The 24,646-nt window shown below is 39.9% G+C and overlaps 1 non-coding gene across 1 annotated transcript; it reads right to left on the bottom strand.

Annotated features, from left to right (window-relative positions):
* Window positions 1-765: 765 nt before the first annotated feature.
* LOC112719461 (small nucleolar RNA R71) lies at window positions 766-869 on the bottom strand. The gene has a single exon (XR_003161763.1). It is a non-coding gene; the product is annotated as a small nucleolar RNA R71 (small nucleolar RNA).
* Window positions 870-24,646: the final 23,777 nt, after the last annotated feature.

A 24,646-nucleotide genomic window follows, 5' to 3' on the forward strand; every position in this document is an offset into this window, starting at 1 on the left:
AATTACTAACCTCTTTTTCAAAAATTATTTTCGAAATCTTCCTTCTCTTTTCTTCTTCTATTTAATTATTTAATTACTAACACTTCTCTTCACCTCTCTTCATCCAAAAATCCGAATCCATCCTTCTTCTTTCTTCTACCCCTTTCTTCTTCTACTAACATAAAGGAATCTCTATACTGTGACATAGAGGATTCCTCTTTCTTCTCTTGTTTTCTTCTCTTTCATATGAGCAGGAACAGGGAAAAGGGCACTCTTGTTGAAGTTGATCCAGAACCTGAAAGGACTCTGAAGAGAAAATTAAGAGAAGCTAAATTACAACAATCCAGAAACAACCTTTCAGAAATTTTCGAACAAGAGAAGGACATGGCAGCCGAAAATAATAATAATAATAATGCAAGGAGAATGCTTGGTGACTTCACAAAGCCAACATCCAAGTTTGATGGAAGAAGCATCTCCATTCCTGCCATTGGAGCCAATAACTTTGAGCTTAAGCCTCAACTAGTTGCATTAATGCAACAAAACTGCAAGTTTTATGGACTTCCATCTGAAGATCCTTATCAGTTCTTAACTGAGTTCTTGCAGATCTGTGAGACTGTAAAGACAAATGGAGTTGATTCTGAAGTCTACAGACTCATGCTTTTCCCTTTTGCTGTAAGAGACAGAGCTAGAATATGGTTGGATTCACAACCTAAGGATAGCCTGGACTCCTGGGATAAGCTGGTCACTGCCTTCTTGGATAAATTCTTTCCTCCTCAAAAGCTGAGCAAGCTGAGAGTGGATGTTCAAACCTTCAAACAAAAAGATGGTGAATCCCTCTATGAAGCTTGGGAAAGATACAAGCAGTTGACCAAAAGATGTCCATCTGACATGTTTTCAGAATGGACCCTATTAGATATATTCTATTATGGTCTCTCTGAATTTTTGAAAATGTCACTGGACCACTCTGCAGGTGGATCTATTCACCTGAAGAAAACGCCTGAAGAGGCTCAAGAACTCATTGACATGGTTGCAAACAACCAATTCATGTATACCTCTGAAAGGAATTCCGTGAATAATGGGATACCTCAGAAGAAAGGAGTTCTTGAAATTGATGCTCTGAATGCCATATTGGCTCAGAACAAAATGTTGACTCAACAAGTCAACATAATCTCTCAAAATCTGAATGGATTGCAACATGCATCCAAAAGTACTAGAGAGGTAGCTTCTGAAGAAGCTTATGATCCTGAGAACCCTGCCATGGCAGAGGTTAATTACATGGGTGAACCTTATGGTAACACCTATAACCCATCATGGAGAAATCATCCAAATTTCTCATGGAAGGATCAACAAAAGCCTCAACAAGGCTTTAACAATGGTGGACGCAATAGGCTAAGCAATAGTAAGCCATATCCATCATCTTCTCAGCAACAGACAGAGAATTCTGAACAAAACACTTCTAATTTAGCCAATATAGTCTCTGATCTGTCAAAGGCCACTTTCAGTTTCATGAATGAAACAAGATCCTCCATCAGAAATTTGGAGGCACAAGTGGGCCAGCTGAGTAAGAAAGTCATTGAAACTCCTCCCAGTATTCTCCCAAGCAATACAGAAGAGAATCCAAAAGGAGAGTGCAAGGCCATTAATTTAATCAAAGTGGCCGAATGCACTAGGGAGGAGGAGGACGAAAATCCTAGTGAGGAAGACCTCCTGGGACGCCCCTCAAACAAGAAGGAGTTTCCTATTAAGGATCCTGAGGAATCTGAGGCCCATCTAGAGACCATAGAGATTCCATTAAATCTCCTTCTGCCATTCATGAGCTCTGAAGACTATTCTTCCTCTGAAGAGGATGAAGATGTGACTGGAGAGCAATTTGCTCAATATCTAGGAGCTATCATAAAGCTGAATGCCAAGTTGTTTGGTAATGAGACTTGGGAAAGTGAACCTCCCTTGCTCATTAGTGAACTAGATACTTGGATTCAGAAAACTCTACCTCAAAAGAAATAAGATCCTGGCAAGTTCTTAATACCTTGTACCATTGGCACCATGAGCTTTGAAAAAGCTCTATGTGATCTGGGGTCAGGGATAAATCTTATGCCACTCTCTGTAATGGAGAAGCTGGGAATCATTGAGGTACAACCTGCCTTGTTCTCATTACAATTGGCAGACAAGTCTTTGAGACAAGCTTATGGAATAGCGGAGGACGTGCTAGTAAAGGTTGAAGGCCTTTACATCCCTGCTGATTTCATAATCCTAGACACTAGGAAGGAAGATGATAAATGCATCATCCTAGGAAGACCTTTCCTAGCCACAGCAGAAGCTGTGATAGATGTCAACAGAGGTGAGTTAGTCCTTCAATTGAATGGGGACTACCTTGTGTTTAAAGCACATGGCCATCCCTCTATGACAAAAGAGAGTAAGCATGAAGAGCTTCTCTCAGTTCAGAGTCAAGAAGAGCCCACACAGTCAAACTCTAAGTTTGGTGTTGTGAGGCCACAACCAAACTCTAAGTTTGGTGTTAAGACCCCATATCCAAACTCTAAGTTTGGTGTTGGCAACTATACAACATTGACCTGATCACCTTGTGGCTCCATGAGAGCCACTGTCAAGCTATTGACATTAAAGAAGCGCTTGTTGGGAGGCAACCCAATTTTATTTATCTAATTTTATTTTATTTTGTTTCTTTGTTATTTTTGTGTTTAATTAGGTACATGATCATGAGGAGTCACGAAAAAATCAAAAAAATTAAAAACAGAGTCAAAAAACAGAAGAAAAAAATTGTTCACCCTGGAGGTAGCGCAGACTGGCGTTCAACGCCAGTAAGATGCATCTGGCTGGCGTTCAACGCCAGAACAGAGCACCATTCTGGCGCTGAACGCCAGAAACAAGCAACATCCTGGCGCTGAACGCCAGGAATGTGCCTGGAGGAGACAAGCTGGCGTTAAATGCCAGCAACAAGCATGAAACTGGCGTTCAACGCCAGAAACATGCATTACATGGGCGTTGAACGCCCAGAACGTGCACCAATGGGCGTTTGAACGCCAGAATGGTGCATGAAGGCAATTTACATGCCTATATGGTGAAGGAATGGTATTTCTTTTCACCTCAGGATCTGTGGACCCCACAGGATCACCTCAGGATCTGTGGACCCCACAGGATCCTCACCTACCATATTCCCACCTTTTAATCCTAATCACACTTTCCTAATCCAAATCTCATTTCACTCTTTCCCATATCACACTTCCCAAAAACCTTCACCAATCACCTCAATTCCTCTTCCCAATTTCCCCATTCACCATTCACATCAACCCACTCTTCCCCATAAACCCCACCTACCTTCATAAAATTCAAATTCACTTTCCCACCCATTCCCACCCAAAATGGCCGAAAACCCACCCTCCCTCTCCCTATAAATACCCTTCCCTTCTACTTCATTTTTCACACAACAAAACCCCTTCTTCTCCCACATAGCCGAACCTACTTCTTCCCCTTTCTCCCATATTCTCTTCTTCTTCTACTCTTCTTTTCTCTCTTGCTCGAGGGCGAGCAAAATTTTAAGTTTGGTGTGGTAAAAGCATAAGCTTTTTGTTTTTCCATTACCATCAATGGCACCTAAGGCCGGAGTATCCTCTAGAAAAGGGAAAGGGAAGACAAAAGCTTCCACCTCCGAGTCATGGGAGAAGGAGAGATTCATCTCCAAGAGCCATCAAGACCACTTCTATGATGTTGTGGCAAAGAAGAAGGTGATCCCCGAGGTCCCTTTCAAGCTCAAAAAGAATGAGTATCCGGAAATCCGACATGAAATCCAAAGAAGAGGTTGGGAAGTCCTAGCCAACCCCATGCAACAAGTCGGAATATTGATGGTTCAAGAGTTCTATGCCAATGCATGGATCACTAGGAACCATGATCAAAGTATGAACCCGAATCCAAAGAACTATCTCACAATGGTTCGGGGGAAATACTTAGATTTTAGTCTGGAAAATGTGAGGTTGGCGTTTCACTTGCCCATGATGCAAGGAGATGAACGCCCCTACACTAGAAGGGTCAACTTTAATCAAAGGTTGGACCAAGTCCTTACGGACATATGTGTGGAAGGAGCCCAATGGAGAATAGACTCCAAAGGCAAGCCAGTCCAACTAAGAAGACTGGACCTCAAGCCTGTAGCTAGAGGATGGTTGGAGTTCATCCAAAGATCCATTATTCCTACTAGCAACCGATCTGAAGTTACTGTGGATCGGGCCATCATGATCCATAGCATCATGATTGGAGAGGAAGTAGAAATTCATGAGGTCATCTCCAATGAACTCTACAAAATAGCCGATAAGTCCTCCACCATGGCAAGGCTAGCTTTTCCTCACCTTATTTGCCATCTGTGCTACTCAGCTGGAGTCATCATAGAAGGAGATACCCCCATTGAAGAAGACAAGCCCATCACCAAGAAAAGGATGGAGCAAGCAAGAGAAGCTCCTCACGGCCCTCAAGAAGTGCATGAGGAAGCTCATCATCAACAAATTCCTGAGATGCCTCAAGGAATGTACTTTCCTCCCAACAACTATTGGGAACAACTCAACACCTCCTTAGAAGATTTGAGCCATAATGTGGAACAATTAAGGGTGGAACATCATGAGCACTCCATCATTCTCCAAGAAATAAGAGAAGATCAAAGAGCAATGAGGGAGAAGCAACAAAGGCAAGGAAGGGACATAGAAGAACTTAAGGACATTGTTGGACCTTCAAGAAGAAGACGCCACTAAAGGTGGATTCATTCCTTGTTCTTTATTTCTTTTTGTTTTTCGGTTTTTAGTATTATGTTTATCTATGTTTTGTGTCTCTACTTCATGATCATTAGTATGTAACCATGCCTAAAAGCTATGAATAAAATCCATTAATCCTTCACCTCTCTTAAATGAAAAATGTTTTAATTCAAAAGAACAAGAAGTACATGAATTTCGAATTTATCCTTGAATTTAATTTAATTATATTGATGTGGTGACAATACTTTTTGTTTTCTGAATGAATGATTGAACAGTGCATATGTCTTTTGATATTGTTGTTTATGAGTGTTAAAATTGTTGGCTCTTGAAAGAATGATGAACAAAGAGAAATGTTATTAATGATCTGAAAAAAATCATGAAATTGATTCTTGAAGCAAGAAAAAGCAGTGAAAAAGGAAGCTTGCGAAAAAAAAAATGGCGAAAAAAATATAGAAAGAAAAAGAAGGAGCAGTAGAAAAAGCCAATAGCCCTTAAAACCAAAAGGCAAGGGAAAAAAAGGATCCAAGGCTTTGAGCATCAATGGATAGGAGGGCCCAAGGAAATTAAATCCAGGCCTAAGCGGCTAAATCAAGCTGTCCCTAACCATGTGCTTGTGTCATGAAGGTCCAAGTGAAAAGCTTGAGACTAAGTGGTTAAAGTCGTGATCCAAAGCAAAAGAGTGTGCTTAAGAGCTCTGGACACCACTAACTGGGGACTCTAGCAAAGCTGAGTCACAATCTGAAAAGGTTCACCCAGTTATGTGTCTGTGGCATTGATGTATCCGGTGGTAATACTGGAAAACAAAGTGCTTAGGGCCACAGCCAAGACTCATAAGTAGCTGTGTTCAAGAATCAACATGCTTAACTAGGAAAGTCAATAACACTATCCGAAATTCTGAGTTCCCAGAGACGCCAATCACTCTGAACTTCAAAGGAAAAAGTGAGATGCCAAAACTATTCAGAAGCAAAAAGCTACAAGTCCCGCTCATCTAATTAAATTAATATTCATTGATATTCTGGAATTTATAGTATATTCTCTTCTTTTATCCTATTTGATTTTCAGTTGCTTGGGGACAAGCAACAATTTAAGTTTGGTGTTGTGATGAGCGGATAATTTATACGCTTTTTGGCATTGTTTTTATATAGTTTTTAGTAAGTTTAAGCTACTTTTAGGGATGTTTTCATTAGTTTTTATGTTAAATTCACATTTCTGGACTTTACTATGAGTTTGTGTGTTTTTCTGTGATTTCAGGTAAATTCTGGCTGAAATTGAGGGACTTGAGCAAAACTCTAAAGAAGGCTGACAAAAGGACTGCTGATGCTGTTGGAATCTGACCTCCCTGCACTCGAAATGGATTTTCTGGAGCTACAGAACTTCAATTGGCGCGCTCTCAACGGCGTTGGAAAGTAGACATCCAGAGCTTTCTAGCAATATATAATAGTCTATACTTTATTCGAAGAAAGACGACGTAACTTGGCGTTGAACGCCAAGTTCATGCTACTGTCTGGAGTTAAACGCCAGAAAAACGTCATGATCCGGAGTTGAACGCCCAAAACACGTCATAACTCGGAGTTCAACTCCAAGAGAAGCCTCAGCTCGTGGATTGATCAAGCTCAGCCCAAGCATACACCAAGTGGGCCCCGGAAGTGAATTTATGCATCAATTACTTACTCATGTAAACCCTAGGAGCTAGTTTATTATAAATAGAACATTTATCTATTGTATTAGACATCTTTTGACAGTTTAATCTCTTGAATATTCGGTCACTTGATCATGGAGTGGGCTGGCCATTCGGCCATGCCTGAACCCTTTGCTTATGTATTTTCAACGGTGGAGTTTCTGCACACCATAGATTAAGGGTGTGGAGCTCTGCTGTACCTCAAGTATTAATGCAATTCTATTTTCTTTTATTCAAATCTCTCTTATTCTTATTCCAAGATATTCATTCGTACCCAAGAACATGATGAGTGTAATGATGAAAGTGACGATCATTATCATTCTCACTTATGAACGCACGTGATTGACAACCACTTCCGTTCTACATGCAACCGAGCTTGAATGTGTATCTCTTAGATTCCCCAACAGAATCTTCGTGGTATAAGCTAGATAGATGGTGGCATTTATGAGGATCCGGAAAGTCTCACCTTGTCTGTGGTATTCCGAGTAGGATCCTGGGAATCCGGAAAGTCTAACCTTGTCTGTGGTATTCCGAGTAGGATTCCGGTAATGAATGACTGTGACGTACTTCAAACTTGCAAGTGCTGGGCGTTAGTGACAGACGCAAAAGAATCAAGGGATTCTATTCCAGTAGGCGCAGGAACCAACCAGTGATTAGCCGTGCTGTGACAGAGTGCGTGAGCGTAGTTTTCACTGCGAGGATGGGATGTAGTCATCAACCATGGGTGATGCCTCCAGACGATTAGCCATGCGAGTGACAGCCGCATAGGATCATTTTCCCGAGAGGATTGAAAGTAGCCACCGCTGATGGTGAACCCCTATACACAGCTTGCCATGGAAAGGAGTAAGAAGGATTGGGTTGAAGCAGTAGGAGAGCAGACGTCCTTGAGCCATGCAGTATCTCCATCCGCTTATCTGAAATTCCCACCAATGAATCTGCATAAGTATTCTATCCCTTTTATTATTTTTATTTTCTTATTTCTATTTTCGAAACCATAAACCAATTTAATCTGCCTAACTGAGATTTACAAGGTGACCATAGCTTGCTTCATACCAACAATCTCTGTGGGATCGACCCTTACTCACGTAAGGTTTATTACTTGGACGACCCAGTACACTTGCTGGTTAGTTGAACGGAGTTGTGAGCTTCTCTACCAATGCCTGAAACTCTTTTATCACAATTTCGTCCACCAATGACTACTCTAGATTTGGATGTGTACTCTTCTTAGTTCACAAAAATGATGCTTTCAATGCTTTTTCATCTCTTTGTAAAAGAATTCAAAATGAAAAAGATTTGAAAATTACCAATATAAGAAGCGATCATGGTAAAGAATTTGAGAATCAAGATTTTGAAAATTTTTATGATGAATTTGGAATTTTTCATAACTTTTCATGTCCTAGGACATCCCAACAAAATGGGGTTGTTGAAAGAAGAAATCGAAGTCTCCAATAAATGACTAGGGCAATGCTTTTTGAAAATGAGGTTCCTGAATTCTTATGGGCAAAGGCTGTAAATATAGCTTGCCATATTTTAAATAGAACCATAATTAGAAAGCATTTGAAGAAAACCTCCTATGAACTATGGAAAGGAACCCCTCCAAATCTCAAATACTTTCACATATTTGGATGCAAATATTTTTGTATTAAATAACAAAGATAACCTTGAAAATTTTGATCCAAAGTCTTATGAAGATATGTTTGTAGGATACTCAACTACAAGTAAAGCTTATAGAATCTACCTCAAAGAACATAGAACTATTGAGGAATCCATACATGTGTCTTTTTGCGATACTAGCTTTATACCAAGTGTTGTTGGTGCACGAAATTGCAATCACACTTTTGCAATCCCGCACAACTAACCAGCAAGTGTACTGGGTCGTCCAAGTAATACCTTGCGTGAGCAAGGGTCGATCCCACAGAGATTGTCGGCTTGAAGCAAGCTATGGTTGTCTTGTAAATCTTAGTCAGGATATCAGAAATTATCAGGATTGGTTGTGAAAAGCAAAAGAACATGAAATGATTACTTGTTTTGCAGTAATGGAGAATAGGTTGAGGTTTGGAGATGCTCCATCTTCTGAATCTCTACTTTCCTACTGTCTTCTTCTTCAAACACGCAAGTCTCCTTCCATGGCAAGCTGTATGTAGGGTTTCACCGTTGTCAATGGCTACCTCCCATCCTCTCAGTGAAAGTGATTGCATATGCTCTGTCACAGCATAGCGGAATTCATCTGTCGGTTCTCAATCAGGCCGGAATAGAATCCAGTGATTCTTTTGCGTCTGTCACTAACGCCCCGCCTTCAGGAGTTTGAAGCACGTCACAGTCATTCAATCATTGAATCCTACTCAGAATACCACAGACAAGGTTTAGACCTTCCGGATTCTCTTGAATGCCGCCATCAATCCTAGCTTATACCACGAAGATTCCGGTTAAAGAATCCAAGAGATAACTACTTAATCTAAGGTAGAGCGGAGGTGGTTGTCAGGCACACGTTCATAGTTGAGAATGATGATGATTGTCACGGATCATCACATTCATCCGGATTAAGAACAAGTATTATCTTAGAATGGAAGCAAGCATGATTGAATAGGAAACAGTAGTAATTGCATTAATCCATCAAGACACAGCAGAGCTCCTCACCCCCAACCATGGGGTTTAGAGACTCATGCTGTAGAAAGTACACAAAGAAAGGTGTAAAGTGTCATGAGGTCATAAGGTACTGATACAATGTCAAAAGATCCTATTAATAGTAAACTAGTAGCCTAGGGTGTACAGAAATGAGTAAATGACGTAAAAATCCACTTCTGGGTCCACTTGGTGTGTGCTTGGGCTGAGCAATGAAGCAATTTCGAGTAGAGACCTTTTCTGGTGTTAAACGCCAGCTTTCATGCCAGTTTGGGCGTTTAACTCCAAGTTTTATGCCAGTTCCGGCGTTTAACGCTGGAATTTCTGAGGCTGTTTTGCCACGCCGGTTTGGGCCATCAAATCTTGGGCAAAGTATGGACTATCATATATTGCTGGAAAGCCCAGGATGTCTACTTTCCAATGCCGTTGAGAGCGCGCCAATTGGCTTCTGTAGCTCCAAAAAATCCGCTTCGAGTGCAGGGAGGTCAGAATCCAACAGCATCTGCAGTCCTTTTTGGTCTCGGAATCAGATTTTTGCTCAGGACCCTCAATTTCAGCCAGAAAATACCTGAAATCACAGAAAAACACACAAACTCATAGTAAAGTCCAGAAAAGTGAATTTTAGCTAAAAACTAATAAAAATATACTAAAAACTAACTAGATCATACTAAAAACATACTAAAAACAATGCCAAAAAGCATACAAATTATCCGCTCATCACAACACCAAACTTAAATTGTTGCTTGTCCCCAAGCAACTGAAAATCAAAATAGGATAAAAAGAAGAGAATATACTATAGACTCCAAAATATCAAGGAAACATAGTTCCAATTAGATGAGCGGGACTAGTAGCTTTTTGCCTCCGAACAGTTTTGGCATCTCACTCTATCCTTTGAAGTTCAGAATGATTGGCATCTATAAGAACTCAGAACTCAGATAGTGTTATTGATTCTCTTAGTTGAGCACAATGATTCTTGAACATAGCTAGTGTATGAGTCTTGGCTGTGGCCCAAAGCACTCTGTCTTCCAGTATTACCACTGGATACATACATGCCACAGACACATAATTGGGTGAACCTTTTCAGATTGTGACTCAGCTTTGCTAAAGTCCCCAATTAGAGGTGTCCAAGGTTCTTAAGCACACTCTTGTTGCCTTGGATCACAACTTTATTTCTTTCTTTTTCTTTTTCTTTTCTCTCTTTTTTTTTCGAAATTTTTTTTGTATCCACTGCTTTTTCTTGCTTCAAGAATCAATCTAATGATTTTTTAGATCCTCAATAACAGTTCTCTTTCTCCTCATTCTTTCAAGAGCCAACAATTTTAACATTCTCAAAACAACAAATTCAAGAGACATATGCACTGTTCAAGCATTCATTCAGAAAGCAAAAAGTATTGTCACCACATCAAACTAATTCAACTAGTTTCAATGATAAATTTCGAAATCCTGTACTTCTTGTTCTTTTGTGATTAAAGCATTTTTCATTTAAGAGAGGTGATGGATTCATAGGACATTCATATCTTTAAGGCATAAAATTTCAATTTTATTAATTATGAATTAAAATAAGACTCAAAAATAGATATAAAAAGAAACTTAAAGAAAAAAAAAACGAAAAAATAAAAACAAAACAAAGGAAAAAAAGAAAACGCAAACATAGGCTCCTAATGATAGAGGTTTTCACAGAGTTAGGACTCAACAACCTTGATTTTGAGAAGTGGATGCTCCCTCAGCTTGAGAGGAGAACTTTTGGCGTTTCAATTCTTGGAGTTCACGCCCCTTGTCCTTCCATTGACTTCTTGGTGATTGGATGTTCAATAGGTATGAATTCATCTGCTTCCATCTTCACTCCAGCCTCTTTACAGAGCAAGGAGATCAGGCTTGGATAAGCCAATTTGGTTACAGTGGAATTCTTATTTGCAATTGTATAGATCTCACAAGCAATCACATGATGAACCTCCACTTCTTTTCCAAGCATAATGCAATGAATCATCACTGCCCTCTTGATGGTGACCTCAGAACGGTTGCTAGTGGGCAATATGGAACGCCCAATAAAGTCTAGCCACCCTCTTGCAATTGGCTTGAGGTCTCCCCTCTTGAGTTGGTTTGGGACACCCTTTGAATTGGTTATCCACTCAGTCCCAGGGAGGCATATGTCCTCTAGAACTTGATCCAACCCTTTATCTACTCTCACCATCCTCCTATTGAAGGAGTCAGGATCATCTTGCAGTTGAGGTAGTTTGAAAATTTCTCTTATTTTGTCCAGATGGAAGTACATAACTTTCCCTCTGACCATGGTTCTGTAGGTATGGTAAGCAGTTCCAGTCATTCTCTGCTTATCTGTTAGCCACAGATTAGAGTAGAATTCCTGAACCATGTTCCTTCCAACCTTTATTTCAGGATTGGTCAGAACTTCCCATCCTCTGTTTCGAATTTGCTCTTGGATCTCCGGATATTCATCTTCTTTCAGATCAAATTTAACTTCCGGGATCACTAACCTCAGACCCATTATTTTGTGATAATGGTCCTCATGTTCTTTGGTTAAGAACTTCTCTTGATTCCAAAGATACTTTGGAGTAGTCTCTTTCCTTCCTCTTGAGTTGGTTTGTTTTCCCTTAGGAGCCATGATCTTGATGAATCTTGGCTCAGTGATCACGGAAAAGCACACCAAACTTAGAGGTTTTGCTTGTCCTCAAGCAAAAAGAGAAGAAAGAAAAGAAGAGAGAGAGAGAAGAGGAAGAGGAAATTCGAATGGTGTGGTGGAAAGAAGGGTAAGAAACGTTCTTTTATAGAGTGGGGGGGGGGGAGAATTTCGAAAAAAAAAGAGAGATTTAAAAGGAGATTTGAGAAGATATGGAAAGAAATTGAGAAAAGGGTGAGTTTTTGAAGAAGATTTGGGATTAATTTGAAATAGATTTGAAGAATGGTTTTGATTTGTGAAGATTTGAAAGTGAATGATGAAAGGTTGAAGTGCATTTATGTAGAAGAGTATGGGTAAAAAGAGGAAAGTTTGAAAAAATTTGAGTTGAAAACAAAAATGTGGTCCCCCCACCTTTCTGGCGTTAAACGCCCAGAATGGCACCCATTCTGGCGTTTAACGCCCATTTGCTACCCCTTTTGGGCGTTTAACGCCCAGCCAGGTGCCCTGGCTGGCGTTAAACGCCAGAAAACCTTCATCACTGGGCATTTTTCAAAACGCCCAGGATGCTGCACACCTGGCGTTAAACGCCCAGAATGGTGCCCATTCTGGCGTTTAACGCCCAAAATGGCACCATTCCTGGCGTTAAACGCCCAGAATGGTACCCATTCTGGCGTTTAACGCCCAAAATGCCCCTTACTGGCGTTTTTTCGCCAGTAAGCTCATTTTCTCTGCTTTTTGAGCTGAATCCTTCTGTAACTCTGTGAACTCCTTCATTTTTGATATTTGCCTCTGTAAGAACTAATCATATAACCTCCTAATGACTGGGTTGCCTCCCAGCAAGCGCTTCTTTACTGTCTTTAGCTGGACTTTCACTGAGAATCACTCAAGTCTCAGTTTTGAGCATTTCTGCTCAAAATTTCCTTCGAGATAGTGTTTGATTCTCTGTCCATTAACAATGAACTTCTTGTCAGAATCAATATCTTGAAGCTCAACATATCCATATGGTGACACTCCTGTAATCACATACGGACCCCTCCAACGGGATTTGAGTTTTCCTGGAAACAGTCTGAGCCTAGAGTTGAAGAGCAGAACTTTTTGTCCTGGCTCAAAGACTCTGGTTGACAACTTCTTGTCATGCCATTTCTTTGCCTTTTCCTTATAAATTTTTGCATTTTCAAAGGCATTGAGTCTGAACTCTTCTAGCTCATTTAACTGGAGCAGTCTTTTTTCACCAGCTAACTGTGCATCCATGTTTAGGAATCTGGTTGCCCAGTAGGCTTTATGTTCCAGTTCCACAGGCAAATGACAGGCCTTCCCATACACCAGTTGGTATGGAGAGGTTCCTATAGGAGTCTTGAATGCTGTTCTGTATGCCCACAGAGCATCATCCAAGCTCTTTGCCCAATCCTTTCTTCGGGCCATCACAGTCCGTTCCAGGATTCTTTTTAGTTCTCTGTTAGAGACCTCAGCTTGCCCATTTGTCTGTGGATGATACGGAGTTGCCACTTTGTGGCTAATTCCATATCTAACCATAGCAAGGTGTAGCTGTTTATTGCAGAAATGAGTGCCCCCATCACTGATTAGCACTCTGGGAACGCCAAATCTGCTGAAAATGTTTTTCTGGAGGAATTTCAGTACGGTCTTGGTATCATTGGTGGGTGTAGCAATTGCTTCTACCCACTTAGATACATAGTCCACTGCCACCAGAATGTAAGTGTTTGAGTATGATGGTGGGAATGGCCCCATGAAGTCAATCCCCCATACATCAAACAGTTCTATCTCTAATATCCCTTGTTGAGGCATGGCATATCCATGAGGCAGGTTACCAGCTCTTTGGCAACTGTCACAGTTACACACAAACTCTCGGGAATCTTTATAGAGAGTAGGCCAGTAGAAGCCACATTGGAGGACTTTAGTGGCTGTTCGCTCACTTCCAAAATGTCCTCCATACTGTGATCCATGGCAGTGCCATAGGATCCTTTGTGCTTCTTCTCTGGGTACACACCTGCGGATCACTCCGTCAGCACATCTCTTAAAGAGATATGGCTCATCCCAGAGGTAGTACTTGGCATCTGAAATTAATTTCTTTCTCTGCACGTGGCTGTACTCCTTGGGAATGAACCTCACAGCTTTAAAATTTGCAATATCTGCAAACCATAGAGCTTCCTGAATGGCAAATAATTGCTCATCTGGGAAAGTCTCAGAAATCTCAGTAGAAGGGAGGGACGCCCCAGCTACTGGCTCTATTCGGGACAGATGATCAGCTACCTGGTTCTCTGTCCCTTTTCTGTCTCTTATTTCTATATCAAACTCTTGCAGAAGCAACACCCATCTGATGAGCCTGGGTTTTGAATCCTGCTTTGTGAGTAGATATTTAAGAGCAGCATGGTCAGTGTACACAACCACTTTGGACCCCACTAGATAGGATCTAAACTTGTCAATGGCATAGACCACTGCAAGTAACTCTTTTTCTATGGTTGTGTAGTTCTTCTGTGCGTCATTTAGAACACGGCTGGCATAGTAAATGACATGCAGAAGCTTGTTATGCCTCTGTCCCAACACTGCACCAATGGCATGGTCACTGGCATCACACATTAATTCAAATGGCAATGTCCAATCTGGTGCAGAGATGACTGGTGCTGTGACCAACTTAGCTTTCAGGGTCTCAAATGCCTGCAGACACTGTGTGTCAAACACAAATGGTGTGTCAGCAGCTAACAGGTTACTCAAAGGTTTTGCAATTTTCGAAAAATCCTTTATAAACCTTCTGTAAAATCCTGCATGCCCCAGAAAGCTTCTGATTGCCTTAACATTGGCAGGTGGTGGTAATTTTTCAATTACCTCTACCTTTGCCTTATCCACCTCTATTCCCCTGCTTGAAATTTTGTGCCCAAGGACTATTCCTTCAGTCACCATAAAGTGACATTTCTCCCAGTTTAAAACTAGGTTAGTCTCTTGGCATCTTTTCAAGACAAGTGCTAGGTGATTAAGACAGGAGCTAAATGAGTCTCCATATACTGAAAAGTCATCCATGAAGACTTCCAGAAATTTCTCTACCATATCTGAGAAGATAGAGAGCATGCACCTCTGAAAGGTTGCAGGTGCATTGCACAAACCGAAAGGCATCCTCCTGTAGGCAAACACGCCAGAAGGACAAGTGAATGCTGTTTTCTCTTGGTCCTGAGGATCTACTGCAATTTGGTTGTAGCCTGAATAGCCATCCAAAAAGCAGTAATAATCATGGCCAGCTAGTCTTTCTAGCATTTGGTCTATGAATGGTAAAGGAAAATGATCCTTTCTGGTGGCTGTATTGAGCCTTCTGTAGTCAATACACATGCGCCACCCTGTGACTGTCCTTGTAGGAACCAGTTCATTTTTTTCATTATGAACCACTGTCATGCCTCCCTTTTTGGGAACAACTTGGACAGGGCTCACCCAGGGGCTATCAGAAATAGGATAAATAATCCCAGCCTCTAGTAATTTAGTGACCTCTTTCTGCACCACCTCCTTTATGGCAGGATTTAGCCTCCTCTGTGGTTGAACCACTGGTTTGGCATTATCCTCCAATAGGATCTTGTGCATGCATCTAGCTGGGCTAATGCCCTTAAGATCACTTATGGACCACCCAAGAGCTGTCTTGTGTGTCCTTAGCACTTGAATCAGTGCTTCTTCTTCCTGTGAATTTAAAGCAGAGCTTATAATCACTGGAAAAGTGTCACTCTCTCCCAGAAATGCATATTTCAGGGATGGTGGTAGTGGTTTGAGTTCAGGCTTGGGAGGCTTATCCTCCTCCTGAGGAATTTTCGAAAATTCCTTTGCCTCCTCTAGTTCTTCTTGATCAGGCTGAGCATCTTTGAAGATGTCCTCAAGCTCTGATTCTAGGCTTTCAGCCATATTGATCTCTTCTACCAGAGAGTCAATAATGTCAGTGCCCATGCAGTCATTTGGTGTGTCTGGATGCTGCATGGCTTTTACAGCATTCAACTTGAACTCATCCTCATTGACTCTTAAGGTTACTTCCCCTTTTTGTACATCAATGAGAGTTCGTCCAGTTGCTAGGAAAGGTCTTCCTAGAATGAGAGTTACACTCTTGTGCTCTTCCATTTCCAGCACCACAAAGTCAGTTGGAAAGGCAAATGGCCCAACCTTGACAATCATGTCCTCAATTATGCCTGATGGGTATTTAATGGAGCCATCAGCAAGTTGGAGACATATCCGGGTTGGTTTGACTTCTCCAGTCAACCCAAGCTTTCTGATAGTGGATGCAGGTATTAGATTGATGCTTGCTCCAAGATCACATAGAGCTGTCTTGGTGCAAGCACCTTCTAATGTGCATGGTATCATAAAGCTCCCTGGATCTTGAAGCTTTTCTGGTAAGCTCTTTAATATGACTGCACTGCATTCTTCAGTTAGAAACACTTTTTCAGTTTCTCTCCAATCCTTCTTATGACTTAAGATTTCTTTCATAAACTTAGCATAAGAAGGTATTTGTTCAAGTGCCTCTGCAAACGGAATCTTTATTTCAAGAGTCCTTAGATAATCTGCAAAGCGGGCAAATTGCTTATCCTGCTCCGCTTGGCGGAGTTTTTGAGGATAAGGCATCTTGGCTTTATATTCTTCAACCTTAGATGCTGCAGGTTTATTCCTTACAGAAGTGGTTGAAGAAGCCTTGTTAAGGGGGTTACTGTCAGCACTCTCAAGTGTCTGATTCTCCCTGGGCGTTTGAATGCCAGGATTGGGAGGAAATTGGGCGTTTAACGCCAACTTTTCCCCCTTTTCTGGCGTTTGAACGCCAGAACTGGGCAAGGAATGGGCGTTTAACGCCAGCTTTCCTTCCCTTTCTGGCGTCTGAACGCCAATGACATTCCTCTCTGGGCTCTTACTGTCCTCAGAGGGATTTTGAACAGTGGTTTGGTTGTCCTCTGTCAATTGTTCCTTGTTTGGCTTTTTACTCTTTTGAGCAGTGTTATTCAGGGTCTTCCCACTCCTCAGTTGAACTGCTTGACATTCCTCTGTTATCTGTTTAGATATTTGCTGTTTTGCTTGATTTAACTGCAGTTCTATGCTCTTGTTAGCAACTTTAGTTTCATAGAGCATCTCTTTAAAGTCTGCTAACTGTTCTGTCATCAGGAGCAATTGTTGATTAAGCTCAATTATCTGTTCTTGAGGACTAGGGTCAGTAACTACTGCCATGACTTCCTCTTTTGGAGAGAACTCATTGCTAGAATACAAATATTGGTTTCTAGCAACAGTGTCTATAAGCTCTTGAGCTTCTTCAATTGTCTTCCTCATGTGTATAGATTCACCAGCTGAGTGGTCTAAAGACATCTGAGCTTTTTCTGTAAGCCCATAGTAGAAAATGTCTAACTGTACCCATTCTGAAAACATTTCAGAGGGACATTTCCTTAGCATACCTCTATACCTCTCCCATGCATTATAAAGGGATTCATTATCCTCTTGTTTAAAGCCTTGGATGTCCAGCCTTAGCTGTGTCATCCTCTTAGGAGGGTAAAAATGATTCAGGAATTTGTCTGACAACTGTTTCCATGTCTTTATGCTTGCTGTAGGTTGGTTATTCAACCACCTTTTAGCTTGATCTTTTACAGCAAATGGAAACAGTAATAGTCTGTAGACATCCTGATCCACCTCTTTATCATATACTGTGTCAGCAATTTGTAAAAACTGTGCCAGAAACTCAGTAGGCTCTTCCTGTGGAAGACCGGAATACTGGCAATTTTGCTGCACTATGATAATGAGTTGAGGATTTAATTCAAAGTTGCTTGCTTTGATGGGAGGTGTACAGATGCTACTCCCATATGCAGCTGTAATGGGGTTAGCATATGACCCCAGAGTCCTTTTGGACTGATTGATCCCACTTAAGTCCATAATGGACAAAAGGGAAATGATAATGATTGCAAAGAGATAAATTTTGTTTTTTTTTGAATTTACGAAAAAGAATAGAATAAAACAAAATAAAATTAAAATAAAAATTCGAAAATTTAAAAGAAAATAAGATCAAAGCAAATTGAAAACTGAATCAATGAGTTAATCAAAAAGATTTTGAAAACAGCAATTAAAAAGATATGATTGAAAAGTTTTTTTATGAAAAAGATTTGATTTTGAAAAGAGGAAAGAGAAAAACACAAAAGACACCAAACTTAAAATTTTTGAAAATCAAACACAAAATTTTCGAAAATTTTTAGGAGAAAAGCACAAAGAGGACACCAAACTTAGAATTTTTGTAAATCAAAAAGGGACTAAAAACATGCAAAAATCGAAAATCAAAAGAAAAACAAAAGCATGCAATTGACACCAAACTTAGAATATGAAACTAGACTCAACTAAAAGACTCTAAACCAACAAAAATAAAAAAATCCAAATCTAAGCAACAAGACAAGCCGTCAGTTGTCCAAACTCAACAATCCCCGGCAACGGCGCCAAAAACTTGGTGCACGAAATTGCAATCACACTTTTGCAATCCCGCACAACTAACCAGCAAGTGTACTGAGTCGTCCAAGTAATACCTTGCGTGAGCAAGGGTCGATCCCACAGAGATTGTCGGCTTGAAGCAAGCTATGGTTGTCTTGTAAATCTTAGTCAGGATATCAGAAATTATCAGGATTGGTTGTGAAAAGCAAAAGAACATGAAATGATTACTTGTTTTGCAGTAATGGAGAATAGGTTGAGGTTTGGAGATGCTCCATCTTCTGAATCTCTGCTTTCCTACTGTCTTCTTCTTCAAACACGCAAGTCTCCTTCCATGGCAAGCTGTATGTAGGGTTTCACCGTTGTCAATGGCTACCTCCCATCCTCTCAGTGAAAGCGATTGCATATGCTCTGTCACAGCATAGCGGAATTCATCTGTCGGTTCTCAATCAGGCCGGAATAGAATCCAATGATTCTTTTGCGTCTGTCACTAACGCCCCGCCTTCAGGAGTTTGAAGCACGTCACAGTCATTCAATCATTGAATCCTACTCAGAATACCACAGACAAGGTTTAGACCTTCCGGATTCTCTTGAATGCCGCCATCAATCCTAGCTTATACCACGAAGATTCCGGTTAAAGAATCCAAGAGATAACTACTTAATCTAAGGTAGAACGGAGGTGGTTGTCAGGCACACGTTCATAGTTGAGAATGATGATGATTGTCACGGATCATCACATTCATCCGGATTAAGAACAAGTATTATCTTAGAATGGAAGCAAGCATGATTGAATAGGAAACAGTAGTAATTGCATTAATCCATCAAGACACAACAGAGCTCCTCACCCCCAACCATGGGGTTTAGAGACTCATGCTGTAGAAAGTACACAAAGAAAGGTGTAAAGTGTCATGAGGTCATAAGGTACTGATACAATGTCAAAAGATCCTATTAATAGTAAACTAGTAGCCTAGGGTGTACAGAAATGAGTAAATGACGTAAAAATCCACTTCTGGGTCCACTTGGTGTGTGCTTGGGCTGAGCAATGAAGCAATTTCGAGTAGAGACCTTTTCTGGAGTTAAACGCCAGCTTTCATGCCAGTTTAGGCGTTTAACTCCAAGTTTTATGCCAGTTCCGGCGTTTAACGCTGGAATTTCTGAGGCTGTTTTGCCACGCCGGTTTGGGCCATCAAATCTTGGGCAAAGTATGGACTATCATATATTGCTGGAAAGCCCAGGATATCTACTTTCCAATGCCGTTGAGAGCGCGCCAATTGGGCTTCTGTAGCTCCAGAAAATCCGCTTCGAGTGCAGGGAGGTCAGAATCCAACAGCATCTGCAGTCCTTTTTGGTCTCGGAATCAGATTTTTGCTCAGGACCCTCAATTTCAGCCAGAAAATACCTGAAATCACAGAAAAATACACAAACTCATAGTAAAGTCCAGAAAAGTGAATTTTAGCTAAAAACTAATAAAAATATACTAAAAACTAACTAGATCATACTAAAAACATACTAAAAACAATGCCAAAAAGCATACAAATTATCCGCTCATCAGTTGTCTTAGATGATGATGCAAGAAATGAATAAGCTGAGGGAAGTCCTCAAGTGAATCAAGAAAATATCAATTCAAGTCCCTCTATGAAAACTGTCAGTTCTATACTTGCTCCTCAGAATGAATGAGACATTTTTGTTTTGTCTCCTAATGATGCCAGAGAAGTCAAAACAATGAATGAAGCAGAACCAAGTCAAAGCCAAGCTATAACCTCTTCTCAAAAGCCAAGGGATCGGAATGGAAGTTCTTGAAGAACTACCCTCACAAGTTTATCATTGGAGATCCATCTCATGGAGTCACCACAAGATCCTCAAGAAAGAAAGCTAAAACTAACAATGTTGCTTTCTTATCCCATCTAGAACCTCAAAATGTGAAGCAAACTCTTGAAGATCCCTCATGGGTAAAAGCCATGGAAGAAGAATTGAGTCAATTTGAAAAGAATGAGGTTTGGTCTCTTGTACCTTACCCAAATAATAAGAAGGTAACGGTACAAAATGGATTTTTGGAAATAAATTAGGTGAGGATGGTAGTGTTGTTTGTTACAGGGCTAGATTAGTGGCCCAAGGTTACGATCAAGAAGCGAGTATTGATTTTGATGAATTTATTGCACCGGTAGCAAAAATAGAAGCAATTCGGTTGCTACTTGCCTACGCTGCCCACAAAGGTTTTAAAATATTTTAAATAGATGTCAAATGTGCCTTTTTGAATGGATTTATTGATAGAGAAGTATTTATAGCTCAACTCCCCAGTTTTGAAAAAAAATTCTAATCATATTTTTAAACTATCCAAGGCTCTTTATGGCCTTAGACAAGCTCATAGAGCTTGGTATGAAAGGCTTAGCACTTTCCTATTGCAAAATGATTTTCAAAGGGGTACTATCGATACTATTTTATTCATTAAGGAATCTAATAATGATCTCTTGCTTGTTCAAATTTATGTGGATGATATTGTGTTTGGATCAGCAAATGAATCCTTGTGTAAAGAGTTTGGAAACCTAATGACTAGTGAGTTTGAAATGAGTTTAATGGGAGAACTAACATTCTTTCTTAGACTTTAAATCAAGCAAACTCCTAGTGGCATTTTTATTCACGAAGGAAAATATGCCAAGGAATTAATAAAGAAATTTGGTTTAGAAAACTCCAAACCAATGGTACTCCCATGCATATAAATACTAAACTTGACAAGGATGAGAATGGCAAAAATGTTGATAAAACTAGGTATAGAGGAATGATAGAATTACTTATGTATCTTACATCCTCTAGGCCGGACATAGTTCAAAGTGTGGATGTGTGCTCAAGATTTCAATCTCACCCTAAGGAATCACATCTTTCAGCCATTAAAAGAATTATTAGATACATAAAAGGCATATCTGATTTTGGCTTATGGTATCCTAGAACTAATGAATTTGGTGTAGTGGGTTATTGTGATGCAGATTATGCGGGTGATAGAGTGGATAGAAGAAGCATTTTGGGAATGTGTTACTTTCTTGGAAATTCTCTGAATGTTTGGTCAAGCAAAAAGCAAACTATTGTTGCTTTATCCATAGCCGAAGCTAAATACATCTCCGCATTTTCTTGTTGTTTACAACTAATTTGGCTTAAAACTCAACTTGAGGATTACAAATTGAAAATTAATAGTATTCCCTTACTGTGTGATAATATGAGTGCAATAAACATTTCAAAGAATCCTGTGTTGTACTCAAGAACCAAGCACATTGAAGTGAGACATCATTTCATTAGAAAACATGTGCAAAAGAGAACTATTGATATTTAATTTATAAAATTTGAAGAACAATTGGGTGACATTTTCGCTAAGTCACTGTGTGAAGAAATATTTTGCAAGCTAAGAACTGTACTGGGAATGTTTGATATTCATTCTGTTGTTTAATAATGATTTTCTAGTCTCTGTGTTGTTTTGTCTCATAGGTAGCAGGGAGACAAAACTGGACAAGTGATAAACTCTTCAAAAGAAAAGCTTGTGCTAAGCCCAGAAAATTTCTTGATTGAAAAATGAAAATCTGTGCCCAAAAGTTCAGCATCCTATCACCACCTTTGGGCCTATATAAGACAAGCTTTGTTCATATGATATGGGTTCATTATTTTAAATCATCAATTTCTTAAAAATTGTGTTATCACTTCATTCTATTTCAAGTCATGTCAGTCTTAATCCTTTTACCATTACTCATGACTTGGCTTTTCATATTTCATGTTTTTAAATTTTAAAATTCTTGAAAATCGGTTCATTAAATATTTTTGCTTTAAAAGAGAAGGTTTTCACTCAGCATTAATGATGATTATCAAATCCTAATCTCTCTTTTCCACTTCTCATCTTCGTCGCTCTCTATCTTCTCTTCCACCATTTTCTTTCTTTTCAATATGAGAAAGAAAATTGCAACCCGAAGAAGCACAGGAGCCTTCATACCAACCAAAAATCCTTCTCACTCCAAACAACCCCAGTCACACACATATATACACATTCACTCCCATTCATCTTCTTCTCATTCATCTCACTCATTCGAATCCATGACAAGGAAGGTTATTCATCTAAAAGCATCTTCTGCACAAAAGGAGTCTGAATCCTCTCGTGGTAAAGGAGAAAAGGGGAAGATGCCTATGCATGAAGAGAAAGACCATCCATCATCACCTCCTCACTGTTCTACTCCTCACTCCACTGGTCACTCTGCTCCAAGCAACCGTCCCTTGAGAGATACAAAACAAACTGTCCTTCAAAACACTAGAGAGCCCCTCAATCTTGACTCTCTTGACTTCAAACAAAAGTATGGTAAAACTCACTCTCACTATGATCCTCACCGATTTGCATCTTATGCTGATGATGAGTTTCATAATCAAATTCTTGCAAACCAAACTCTTTGTTCTTCCTTTGTGGTTGACCTCGATGTTTTATCTGAAAAAGGGATTGATTTTAAAAATAATTTTCATGATCTGAAATGGACTCCCATTTTCAAAATCAAAAAACCTGTCTACCCGAATTTAGTGCACAAGTTTATGCGAATTCACTTTTTCATGATGGAGAACTTCACTCTTTTGTTAAAAACACTCAGTTTGTCTTGAATGCTGAAACCATTGGCGCTGCCCTGGGTTATGTGGACACAGGGGTAAAGGTGTATATGTCTGGTAAATGGGATAACAATGTTGGCATTTCTCATCAAGATGCCTTGGCTGGGATCTGTGAAAACTTTTCTTCTCTGGATGGCACAACTCCTATTCATAAGGCCATAGGACCTGTTAGGGCTCTGTTACATCGCATCATTACTCATATTATCATGCTTCAAAGTGGTTCATATCAAAGGATAACTGTTTGTGACACCCTTGTGCTCTATGCTGTTTTAAACTCCATCCCTATCTCTTTTGCATATCTTATGATACGCTACATGTGGGATTGTGTGAAAAGTGACAAAAAGAGTTCTTTAGGTGTGAAAAGTGACAAAAAGAGTTCTTTACCATATGGCATGTTTTTAACTTGCTTGTTTGAATACTTTAATATTGATTTGAGCAATGAGCCAGTTGAAAACAAAGTGTATACTATCAATGGTGGTGGTGTATCACAGCAAACAAAAGGTAAAAATGTCAAAGGTACTAAGGCTTCAGCCATGTTTGAAAGTGAGGATGAAAGCCTCCCTTCTCCTTCGGTTGCTGGTACATCTGATTCCTACAAGTAATTATTCTCTGGAATGGTTAAAGATGTCCTATTGGAATTTTCTTTAGTGACCAAGCAAATGGTTAAATCAAGTAAGGAAGCTCGAAAACTTGCAATGCAAAATGAAAAATCATGGATAAAATCTCATGACAGGGTGGTTGTGCTTCTCAAGCATCTGGACTCATTTGATGAAAATATGACACCATCCGAAAAGGAGGATGAATCCCAGGAATCTGAAGAAGAGGAATCTAATGCCTAGTTTGCTTCTTGCTACTTCCGACTGATCTCTTCTCTATTAGCTTTGGATATGGAACTCTGACACTGTTTTCTTGAACTTTGATACTATTATCTTGAATTTTATTTTCTGTTGGATGACTGTAATAACCTTAACTTTATTTGGTACAATTTCTTTGGTTTGCATGACTTAACATTTTGGCTGCATTACTTGATATTTTATGCTTGTAGGTGTCCCTCTGATGAGCAGATAATTTATACGCTTTTTGACATTATTTTTAGGTAGTTTTTAGTAAGTTTTAGTTACTTTTTAGTATATTTTTATTAGTTTTTATGCAAAATTCACATTTCTGGACTTTACTGAGTTTGTGTGTTTTTTTGTGATTTCAGGTATTTTCTTGCTGAAATTGAGGGACCTGAGCAACAATCTGATTCAGAGACTGAGAAAGGACTGTAGATGCTGTTAGATTCTGATCTCCTTACACTCGAAGTGGATTTTCTAGAGCTACAGAAGCCCAATTAGCATGCTCTCAATTGAGTTGGAAAGTAGACATCTTGGGCTTTCCATCAATGTATAATAGTTCATACTTTTCCCGAGATTTGATGGCCCAAACTGGCGTCCAAACTCCCACCAGAGACCCTTTTCTGGCGTAAAACGCTGGAACTGGCACCAGAACTGGAGGTAAACGCCTAAACTGGCATCCAAGCTGGCGTTTAACTCCAAGAAGAGCCTATGCACGTAAAAGCTTCAATGCTTAGCCCAAGAACACGCCAAGTGGGCCCCGGAAGTGGATTTTTGCACTTAGTTACTCATTTTCTGTAAACCTAGTTTAGTATAAATAGCACTTTTTACTATTGTATTCATATCTTTGGACGACATTTTGATCCTTTGATCAGGTCGTCTCCCCCTATTTTCAAACTATTATGCCATTTGGGAGGCTGGCCATTCGGCCATGCCTAGACCTTTTTCTCTTATGTATTTTCAACGGTGGAGTTTCTACACCTCATAGATTAAGGTGAGGAGCTCTGCTGTTCCTCATGAATTAATGCAAGTACTATTGTTTTTCCTTTAATTCATGCCTACTTCTTCTCCAAGATATACTCTTGTACTTAAT

Source organism: Arachis hypogaea, chromosome 10 (assembly GCF_003086295.3).
Source record: "Arachis hypogaea cultivar Tifrunner chromosome 10, arahy.Tifrunner.gnm2.J5K5, whole genome shotgun sequence".
Lineage (NCBI taxonomy): Eukaryota > Viridiplantae > Streptophyta > Magnoliopsida > Fabales > Fabaceae > Arachis > Arachis hypogaea.